Genomic DNA, 11,610 nt, shown 5'->3' with positions numbered 1-11,610 from the left:
ATGTTTTTATTATAAATCTATTACCCAGTAAAAGAAATCAGAGCTCCTTGGAAAAATGACTGATTCTAAGACAAAGGTAGGAAATATACAAGAGCCTGGAGATTTTTGTAATTCTATAAGGTGGGGAAACACTTAAAGCCATGGGGTATGTCAAAGGGGTTGAGCAACTAAGTAAAAGAAGTCCTAGTGGCCAAAGCTGGAACAATTTGAGCAACAAAAACAACAAAAGTAGTACTGGATTATAACCCAAAATATAAAGTAAATATCCATGAGTCCATAGTAGTAGAAAATGACTGAATACTTAAACATATGGGGACATGAGACAAATCTCCTGTGCAGAATAATTCCAAATAAAGTATGGAGATGCTTCCGCCTAACGGTGGTGGGACCTAACTCATTATTCCTTAAGTGTGTACTGCATATAAATGATTCTCTTCCAAGGAAATATTTATAGACTCATATGGAAGGGGAAGAAAGAGTAACTTTAGAGTGGAAAATCTGACAAACACTACCTCAGTGAGCAAAGTTACATCAACAGTGATAAGTCATATTGTCTGTTTGTACTCTTGAGATGAAGTGATACAAATGGCACTGAGAAGAACATCAGACAAGTCTCAGTTGAGGGATATGCTAAAGTATACCTACCTAGCACTCCTCAAAACTATTGAGATCATCAACAACACGGGGAGTCTGTAACAGCCAAGTGTAGCCTCAGGGCGCATGACAACTAAATGCAACGTGATAACCTGCATGGGATCCTGGAACACAAAAAGGACATAGGTAAAAGCTTGAGGAAACATGAGTAAATTACAGATTTTAGTTAACAAACATGTGTAAATGTTGTCTTATTAATTCTATCAAATGTGCAATACTGCTGTAATAGGTATTATAGGGAACTGAATGCAGAGTGTATGGGAACCCTGTACTATCTTTGAACTTTTCTGGTAAATTTATATTGTTCTGAAAAATAAAGTGCATTTCAAAAAATTAAAATCAGGGTGTAAATTTCTACAAAATAAAAGCTTGCTGGGTTTCTGATTTTGATTGACAAATTTAGAGATCAATTTGTGGAAGAAAAGGAATCATCATACTGAGGCTTCCAATCCACGAACATGGTATATTTATCCATTCATTTGTCTTCTTTAATTTTTCTCATTAGTGTTTTATAATTTTCAGCATACAAATGGTGCACATATTTTGGTACATTTGTACTATCAACTTAATGTTTTTGATACTACTGTAAATAGTAATTTTTGTTTATCTCAATTTCCAACACCTTAACTTTAGTATATAGAAATATAATTGATTTGGACATAATGTCCTTGCATTTGAAACCATGCTAAACTTACTGATTAGTTTTAGGAGGATTTTAGGGAGACTTTGGAATTTTCCAAGCAGACATTACATCACTTTGCAAATATAGTCTTGTTTTTCCTGTCCGATCTGTGTGACTTCTTTTCTTGCTTTATTGCACTGAAATGGCCTCCCTTATGATGGTGAACAGAAATGGTGAGAATAGATATCCTTGCCTTGTAGCCAATGTTAAGGGGAAAGTACCCACACTTTCACTGCTAAATATAGTGTTACCTGTAGGTTTTTCTTAGATGTACTATATCACGGTAAGGAAGATCTCCCTTACTATTAATTTACTAAGAGTATTGCAAAAATGATGTCAAATTGTGTAGTGCTTTGTTTGCATCTATTTAAGCTCTCATATGGCCTTTCTTCCTTAGTCAATTAGTAAGGCAAATCACATTGACCCGTTAATCCTACATATGCAGAATAACCCCAATCCATCATGATGCATAAACTTTTGTGTAAGTTGCTCAGTCAGTGTGTCAGCATTTGCTGAGGATGTTTGTGATGTTCTGTGCATGTGGCCTGTGGTTTCTCACGTTTATCTGGTTTTGATATCCAAGTAGCAGTGACTTTACAAAACCGGTTGGAATGTGTTTTATTCTCTTCTGTCTGTTGGAAGAGGTTTTTTTTTTTTTTAAGTTTTTATCTTTATTCTTTAAATATTCGGTAGAATTCACATCTGGAATTTCCTCTGGAATGTTTTAACTGCAAATTCAGTATCTTTTCTTAGATATACAACAATTCAGGTTATCAAATTCTTTCTGTGTGTGTGTATCATGTTTTCTCAATAAATTTGTCTATGTCATGCAGGTTTTAGAATTTGTTATCAAAAAGTTCTACATAACATTCCCTTGATATCCTTTTCATGTTAATACTCTCTGTAACAATGCTGCTCTTCCATTCCTGGTATTGGTCTTTCATGTCTATTTTTTTTTCTTTTGGTCAGTCCGGCTAGAGGATCATCAATGTTACTGATCTTTTCAAAACTTATTGTTACGTTTATTATTTTTATTTCAAATTTTACTGAACTCTGTTTTTAATTTTATGATTTCCTCCCTTTACTTGATTTAGATTGTATTTCCTTTTTGTTTTCCATGTTCTTGAGGTACAAAGAAAAAAGTTTTTTAAATATAAAATGTTATACACCACCTAGAAATAATCATCGTGAATAAGTGCAGCCGTTACGGAAAGCAGTACGGAGATTCCTCAAAAGACTAAAAACAGACTTACCCTATGATCCAGCAATCCCACTCCTGGGCATATATCCAGAGGGAACCTTAATTCAAAAAGATACATGCACCCCAATGTTCATAGCAGCACTATTTATAATAGCCAAGACATGGAAACAACCTAAACGTCCATTGATAGATGACTGGATAAAGAAGTCGTGGTATATTTATACAATGGAATACTACTCAGCTATAAAAAAATTAAAATAATGCCATTTGCAGCAATATGGATGGACCTGGAGACAGTCATTCTAAGTGAAATAAGCCAGAAAGAGAAAAAAATACTGTACAATATCACTTATATGTGGAATCTAAAAATAAAGACAAACTTATTTGCAAAACAGAAACAGACTCTCAGACATAGAGAACAAACTTGTGGTTACTGGTGGGGGTGCGCGTATAAATTGGGAGTTAGAGATGTGCAGATACTAACTGATATATATAGAATAGATAAACAAGTTCATGCTGTATAGCGCAGGGAACTATATTTGATATTTATATAACTATGGTGAAAAAGAATGTGAAAACAAGTATATGTATGTTCATGTATGGCTGAAGCATTGTCCTGTACACCAGAAATTGACACAACATTGTAAACTGACTACACTTCAACAAGAAAAAAAACATACATATATATACACAAAAAAAATCTATACTTAATTAAAAAAACAATTGTCAGGTTAATTAAATAAGAAAATTAAACAATAACTAGAAGGAAGTTTAAAACAATCTTTAAGTGATTATCCATGGTAAAATTTTTCTTCTTTGTACTTTTATGTACTGTATCGATTGCTAATAAATTTAATTTTCATCCAGATGTTTTAACTATATATTATTATGCATTTAAGAATGTTGAACAAGCTCTTTTTTTAATTCCAGGTGTCATATTTGTGATCAAGTAGACACTATAGAGGAGTAGATATAATAACTGCTGAAAATTGTTAAGAAACTCCAGAAATACATTCAATAAAGGATAGCATTTTTAAAGCAAAAAAAATATGTATTTTAACTCTTGGTGATTTTGAAATAAAATAAAACTGCATTTGTACCATAGATCATTAATTCTTTATCATCTTTGATTAGAGACTAAGAGTAAAGCCCAAGACACAAACATGTAAAATCACACTTCACACATATGTTGAATTGTATATATATTTAAATGTTTAATTTGCATATACACATTCAATATATGTTTAAGTATATACTATTTTAATTTAATTAGAAAATAGTACACGGGGAGGGAAACTAATCCCTTTTTTAAAGCGGAGGCTAGTGTTGATGACAAACTGGAATTATAATGGAATGATTATAGATCAGGTGTACAGAAGTGGAGTTGAAAGCCATTGAGGATCTGGTCTCAGACACGTCCCTGCACCCCTAGGACTTGTATTTTCTCTGAACTAAACCAAACCCGAGGACACCACCAGGGGGATTTGGGACAACATCCACCAGCTGCAACCTTATGGTCTCAAGCTCCTGCCTTGTAACTTGGCAACCATTTCAGACCCCAAACAATCCTTCTTAGCAAGCACTCTCACTTCTTGCCAGCTCCAATAATAATTCCTGACAAACAACTTATGTAACTCACTGTGGCCCTGCAGTTTTTGCACTTAAAAATCTTCCTCCGTCTTGGAGTCCTGTGGGCCACAACTCAAGTGCTTCTTTTTGAATTCGTGCCTCCCAAGCTGCAGTCCTAACAAATCCCTAACAAACACCTCTTTATTTCAATCAGGTCTTGGTTTCTGAAGTTTCGGTTAACAGTGTTAACTGAAGGCACATGGGACTCAATAAATATTTGCTGAATGAAGAAAGACTACATGAATGAACTAAGGTATTTATGAGTGAATATATAAACACAGAGACACAGAGTTATAGGACAGTTACCCTGGCTGTCTTCTTGTGCTCCGAGTTTTCCCTCCCTCTCACTCACAGACTGAAAGGCACTCTTTCTTGCCCAGCTTGGAACAAAGCTGACCCTAATTTGCAAAGTACTCTAGGAGACTGAAGTGGAGATGCACTTGTTGAGTGTGATGTTTTCCCCAGGCACTGGGGACAAGAAAGACAGAAAAGTGGAGTACAGAGTCAAGGGGAAGTGGGTACTAACGGAACTTTTGATCATAACAGAATGGAAAGCAGAAAGTAACCCAATTGTCCAAGACCACGAACTTTCTACTACCTGTCTTCTTTGGGCCATTTTTTATCTCAACAGTTCTGGACACTTTAAAGCTCTCCTCAAGAGAAAGCAGGAGAAACTTGGACATCCTGTGTGGGGCTGAATCACAAAAGGATAATCCTGACCCCAACCAAGATGGAACTCAGCTGAATTTCTTGTTTACCACTGGGATTCCCGTGTGAACAAGAGAAGGGGTCTTTGGCTACAGAAGAAAGGAGTGAACTTTACTGAGAGAAGAAATATACAAATCTTCATTCTGAGAGCAGATTCCATTGGGGAAGTAACATTTAATCAGAAAATATTCTCAGGAATGGAAAGGCTAATTGAGACTCTGAAGAAATGGACAGCAGTTTCTCTCGTCAGAGAACACCAGTGCCCAGGAAGGGATTCTCAGACTGGCCAAAGGGTAAAGGTAAACATAATGAACACTTGCATTGCGAAATAATTGAAAGTAAACAGGAGCAGAAGGTCTTCAAGCATGGTTCCAGGCCAGAAGCATAAGCATCGCCTGAGAACTGTTAAAAACACAAATTTGGAATCACAATCACTGAATCAGAAACTCTGAGGTGGGGTCCAACAATCTGCATTGTCACAGGCTCTCCAGATGATACTGATGCAAACTAAAGTTTGAAATCCACGGATACTGACTTCAGAAGCAAATGAGTCACAGCTATCAAAAGTCCCTAACATTAAGCCCACGGGGAAGACAAATAAAAAGTGAGAAACTAAAAAGTTAAATAGCCAGAGGCTAACCGTAGTTTGGAAGTAAGGCTGTACCTAAGTATACAATTCTTTCTTAAGCTAGACAGAAAATGGGGATGTGCTGAATCCTTTACATGGCATCCCATTACGTTTTAATAGAATAAAAACCAGGCTGCATTGCACTTTATGTTTTTGTCTGCATCCCAATTTTTTTTTTATTATTTAAAAAAAATTTTAATGGAGGTACTGGGGTTGAACCCAGGACCTCGTGCATGCTAAGCACACCCTCCACCACTGAGCTAGACCCTCACCCTTATCCCAATTTTTGATACCTGAAAAAAACCGCTTGATGCCTATACACCAAGAGCAGGCACAGTGCTGGAGAGGTTCAAGGCACAGCCTGGATAGAAATGTGGCCCTGAGCTCACGTCCCAGTGACACATGCCAACGTCTTCTTCACTTGGTGAATCTACGTTTGCGTTTTTTCATGCTCATTTCTTTCCCTACCAGCATCCTCCTGGCCCACCCTCACTGGTTATCAGTTAGCTCAAGCTCAGGATGTCTCATCTGACATTGCTTTGTCAAACTATGTTCAAACCAACCCTAAAATATAATTGAATAACACATGATCAAGTTTTAGATCACCTGCTATTCGTCTATGCCAACTCAACCCTCCACCATCATAAGCGTAACTACAAGTCCATTATAAAAGACACTGCAAAATGTGCTATGAAAATAAAACATAAAAATAGACCCAGACGCTTCCTGAGAGGTTGTCAACATATCAAGCCCAGCAGAGGAAGAAAAAGAGCTGAAGTACCTCGGGTACTTGAGCTAAAACCGCACAGGAAGTCGCAAACTGAAGGAGCTCACTCTACCGCCAGACCCAGAGTGATGTGCGTTTCACCGCGTGAGGCGGGGTGAGGCCGACAGTGGCCTCCTCTCTCTCCTCACTTTCATGCAAGGTCTGGGAATGAAAGAAAAGGTACATTTTAAAAAATATTATAGATTTGAGATCTACCTTTAAATCTGTGGCTTACTTTAAACCTGGCCTCTTGGTCATGGACTCCCCCAGGATGGTCACAAAAGGAAACATACACGTGAGGATCTGATATTGTATTAAAGTGTCTGATGATTGAACATGGACTGTTTGTTGTTTGTTGCGGTTGTGTTTTTTAGAGTATTTTTTTCCTCTCTTCAAAGATGAATAGTGTGGGCCAGTTCTTTGTTCTGTCATCTATATTTTATTGCTTACTAACTGAGGCAAACTAACATTTAGGGAAGTGCCAAGCACAGCTTTGGGGAGCTTGGGGGGGCTTCTGCTATTGTTGCTTTTCTGCATTAGCCACTTCATCTACGCCTCAGCACACTGGGCAACAGATAGTTACCCTCATTTTACAGATGAGCAAACTCAGAGTTAGAGGCATTAGGTGACTCACAACAGGGCATGTAAGTGCGTGTCTATGACCTTATGTAGTAGGTTTATGCCTACTTTACAGGCAAGAAATAAAAACTGAATTATGTGTACCTTCTCATCCCACTTTTCTGTTAATAACAGAAAACATTTTGTCAAATTCCAAAAAAAAAATTTTAAATACTGGACTTCCCACAAAATCTTTTTTTTTTAACCTTCAAGGGATATCATGCACAAAATTGAATACTGAGAGAGGGGGACAAAATGGGGGCAGGCTAGAAATTCGCCTCCAGATGGCCAGAATGAGCTCACAATGTACCAGGAAATGAACCAGAAGGGAGGAAGTGGCTAGTTCAGGTGGGCAGGTTGGGAGTTTTCTGGAGAACTGCAGGGGCGGGGGGAGGAGAGAGCCACTGAGCTCCAGCAGCATCTGCAGCCTGAATCAGTGCCATCTAAAACCCGCCGCCTGCCATCTGACACTACAAGAATGATGTCACCAGCCACTGCAGTCCCTGATCTTCAACACACCCTGAGAGGAGTTCAGGGCGGAGATCAGGAATAAGGCGCTCTGTGCTCTGGGAGAAGCTGGCAGAACAGGCCTTCAGATAGTTGGATATTTGCAGGAGACTCTAGGAGCCCAATTTCCTGCATCTTCTCATATCTAGAGAAGCACCACAGGCATTCAGGGAGACATCTGCTCCTCGGGACAAGGACAACCTTCTGCCAAAACGTGTGCTTGACTGCACGTACCCCAACCCCTTCACCAAAATCACGCGTGTGCTGACCTCCCCGCTGCTTCTTTGGAGCAGTTCCTCAGAGCTATCTGAGGGGCTGCCTCCAGGGCTGCAGTCCTCATTTGGCCCCAAATAAAACTTAACTCTCACGTTGTGCATTTTTTTTGTCGAAGTAACGCAAGATGTGCAGTTTCCTTACCTTGTTGAAAGCATTTCCATTCACCTTTCTGCTTTCAGAATGATTCTTCAGTGTCTCTCCCTCATCAGGACTGTATCTTAAATGTTCTGCAAGTGAAGGGCCGTGGACCAGACCTTCTGTTACTTAGGAAGAAAGGCCCCCCAACCTCCCTAGCACACTTTCATCTCGCCCTCGCAATCCCAGTGTTGGTAACGTCGAACAACCGAGACTTCTCTGCGGCAGTGTTCTGCACCAAAATCCACCGCGACCACGGCGGCAACACTCCATTCTCTCCGGTAGATGATGTCTCTCCTAACAGATAAGTGCTTGTAACCCCCGGATAGATAGTGCAGATACTATTTACTCATGATCATGTTTGTTCTTGGAAATCCTTAAACGATGAAAAATACATACAAAGGCTAGTATGTCACAGTCATAAATCAAATATTTGAGTTCAAACTGGGGGAACTAAGACTATCAAATGGAATAAAGAAAATGTATTACTCCACTATTAGTCTTTAGCATGAGTCTGCCGTATTACTTTACAAAATAGTCTGCTTATCCGTCTCTCTCTTCAACTTGGTCATATGTTCCATAAAAGCAGACACTGTGTCTTAATCACTTTTGTATAACCAACACCCAGTGCAGTGTCTGGCATATAAAATAACACTGGATAATTAATGAATACACAAACTTTTTTTTATGGTTTAACATAGTAGAGGACAAAGAATTTGAAATGATGATAATTTTTATTCCCTTGCTTTGTTGTTCTGACTTGATTTCTTCTTCTTAATAACGTATGATTTTTTTCTAGCTACTCATTGTTGAAAATTGGAGCAACAAGGAAAACATGAAGAAAAAACCTTACAATCTCTTTTTAAAATTATGTCAATGTATTTCCTTTCTATGTTTTCTACGTACATTTTGTACATGGTAGGGATCACACATTATTTTACAATCCAAATTTTTCAATTAACATTATGTCAGAAGCATTTCATATCATTGAATACATCATAAAAATTATTTTTTAATTTTTATATTTTTCAATTGTATGGTAACAGCATATATATTTAACCTATATACTTAACCCATCCCCTCTTGTTGGGTGTAAGGTTTTTCCCTGGTATTTGGCAATTCAAATAATGCTAAGGTAAAAATCTAAGTGTGGAGCATTTGGTTCATATGTATTATTTTCTGAAGATAAATCTCTAAAGTAGAATCATTAGCTCAGAAAGTACTACCATTTTTAAGACTAAGAATATAGTCTGCTAAATCTATTTACAGTAGCTAACATCCCCAGTAGCAGTTTGTGAGAATATATTTGTGACTCTATTCTTCAGAGCAAGATTTTTAAATTTAAGAGCCTCGATTGTAGAGCTTGGTTTGTGTGATGATGCCATCTGGTGGCCGTAGTACAAAATTACAAAACCAAATGTGAGAAAGAGCCTTTGAAAACTGTAGCAAACAAATTTAAAGTGGCAGCAACTATTCTAAGTTTTCAAAAAGTACTCTTGCTATTTGGATTTCTAGAAAATAAATCTTAAAAACTGTTTCAAAGCATACTTAACGCAAGCTGAGGGCCATTAAGTTAGTTTTTGTTTTGAACTTCATTTATTACACAACAGCCACTCCCAAAACTGAATTATCTTGTGAATTTTTGTATAAAATATCTGGAGTCTATTTTGAGATTCTGACAAAAACACAGCAGATAAAATCAGGGAAAGGGTTCAAACCCCAAAATTAATTGAATAATTTTGCCAAGCCTTAGCTTTCTTATCTATAAAATGGAGAGAATGGCACAAGCAATCTTCATTTCACTGTACATCACAGATACTCCATTTTTTTACAGATTGAAGGTTGGCGGCAACCCTGCAGCAAGCAAGTCTATCGGTGCCATTTTTCCAGCAGCATTTGCTCACTTCACATCTCTGTGCACATTTTGGTGATTCTCACAATACTTCAAACTTGTTCTTTATTGTCATATTTGTTATGGTGATCTGCCGTAAGTCATCTTTAATGTTACTACTGTCATTGTTTTGGGGTGCCACAAAGTGTTCCCATAGAAGACGGTGAACGTAATGGAAAAATGGGTGTCTTCTGACTACTCCATCAACCAGCCATTCCCCTCTCCTAGGGCCCCCCTATACCTTGAGACACAACAATATTGAAATTAGGCCAATTACCAATCCTCCAATGGCCTTTAAGCGTTTAAGTAAAAGGAAGTCACAAATCTCTCAGTTTAAATCAAAAGCTGGAAATGATTAAATTTAGTGACGAAGGTGTGTCAAAAGCCGAGATAAGCCAAAAGCTAGGCCTACTGCACCAAAGAGCTAGCCAAGCTGTGAGTGCAAAAGAAAAGTTCTTGAGGTTCCTGAAATTAAATGTGCACTCCAATGGGCACATGAATGATAAGAAAACAGCCTTCTTGCTGATATGGAGAAGGTCATAGTGGTCTGGACAGAAGATCTAATCAGCCACAACATTCCCTTAGGCTTAAGCCTAACCCAGAGCAAGACCTAACTCTGCAATTCTGTGAAGACAGAGAGAAGTGGGGAAGCTGCAGAAGAAAAGTGCGAAGCCAGCGGTTTGGTTCATGAGGTTTGAGGAGAGAAGCCATCTCCATGACACAAAAGTGCCAGGTGAAGTGGCAAGTGCTGACGTAGAAGCTACAGCGAGTTACCCAGAAGATGTGGCTCAGATCATCAATGAAGGTGGCTACACTAAATGGCAGATTCTCAGTGTAGATGAAACAGCCTTACATTAGAAAAAGATGCCACGTAGAACCTTTATAGATGGAAAGAAGTCAGTGCCTGGCTTAACGTCTTCAAAGGACAAGCTGACCCTCTTGTTAGGAGCTAATGCAACTGATGACTTTATGTTGAAGCCAATACTCTTAATCATTCCAAAATTCCTTGGGCCCTTCAGACTTACACTAAATCTACTCTGCCTGTGCCCTATAAATGGAACAACAAAGCCTAGACCAGGGGACACCTGTTTACAACATGGTTTACTGAATATTTTTAGCCCACATTTGAAACCTATTGCTCAGGGGGAAAAAAAAAAAGATTCCTTTCAAAATGCTATTGCTCACTGATAACGTCCCTGGTCACCCAAGCGCTCTGATGGAGATGTCTCATGAGAGCACTGTTGTTTTCGTGCCTGCTAACACAACGGCCCATAAATCCAGGAGTAAGCTTGACTTTCAAGTCTTATTATTTAGGAAATATATTTTGTGAGGCTACAGCTGACATAGATTATGATTCCTCTGATGGATCTGAGCAAATTATAAACCTTTGGAAAGGATTCACCATTCTAGATGCCACTGAGAACATGTGTGACTCATGGGAAGAGGTCAAAATATCAACATACACAGGAATCTGAAAGAAGCTGACCTCAACCTTCATGGATGACTTTGAGGGGTTCAAGACTTTATGGGGGGAATTAACTACAGATGTGGTGGAAAGAGCAAGAGAACTAGAGTCAGAAGTGGAGCCTGAAGATGGGACTGAATTGCTGAAATCTCATGATAAAACTTTAACAGATGAGGAGTAGCTTCTTCTGGATGAGCCAAGTATGTGGTTTTCTGAGATGGAAACGACACCTGGTGAACACGCTGTGAAGACTGTCGAAATGACAACAAAGGATTCAGAATACTACATAAACTTAATTGATTAAGACAGCGGCAGGGTTTGAAAAGATTGACTCCAATTTTGAAAGAAAGTTCTACTGTGGGTAAAATGCTATCCAACAACACTGCACGCTGTAGAGAAATTCCTTGTGAAAGGAAGGGTCAACCGATGTGGCAAACTTCAGGGCTGTCT

Source organism: Camelus ferus, chromosome 34 (assembly GCF_009834535.1).
Source record: "Camelus ferus isolate YT-003-E chromosome 34, BCGSAC_Cfer_1.0, whole genome shotgun sequence".
Classification (NCBI taxonomy): Eukaryota; Metazoa; Chordata; class Mammalia; order Artiodactyla; family Camelidae; genus Camelus; species Camelus ferus.
Note: the sequence above shows the minus strand (reverse complement) of the source record.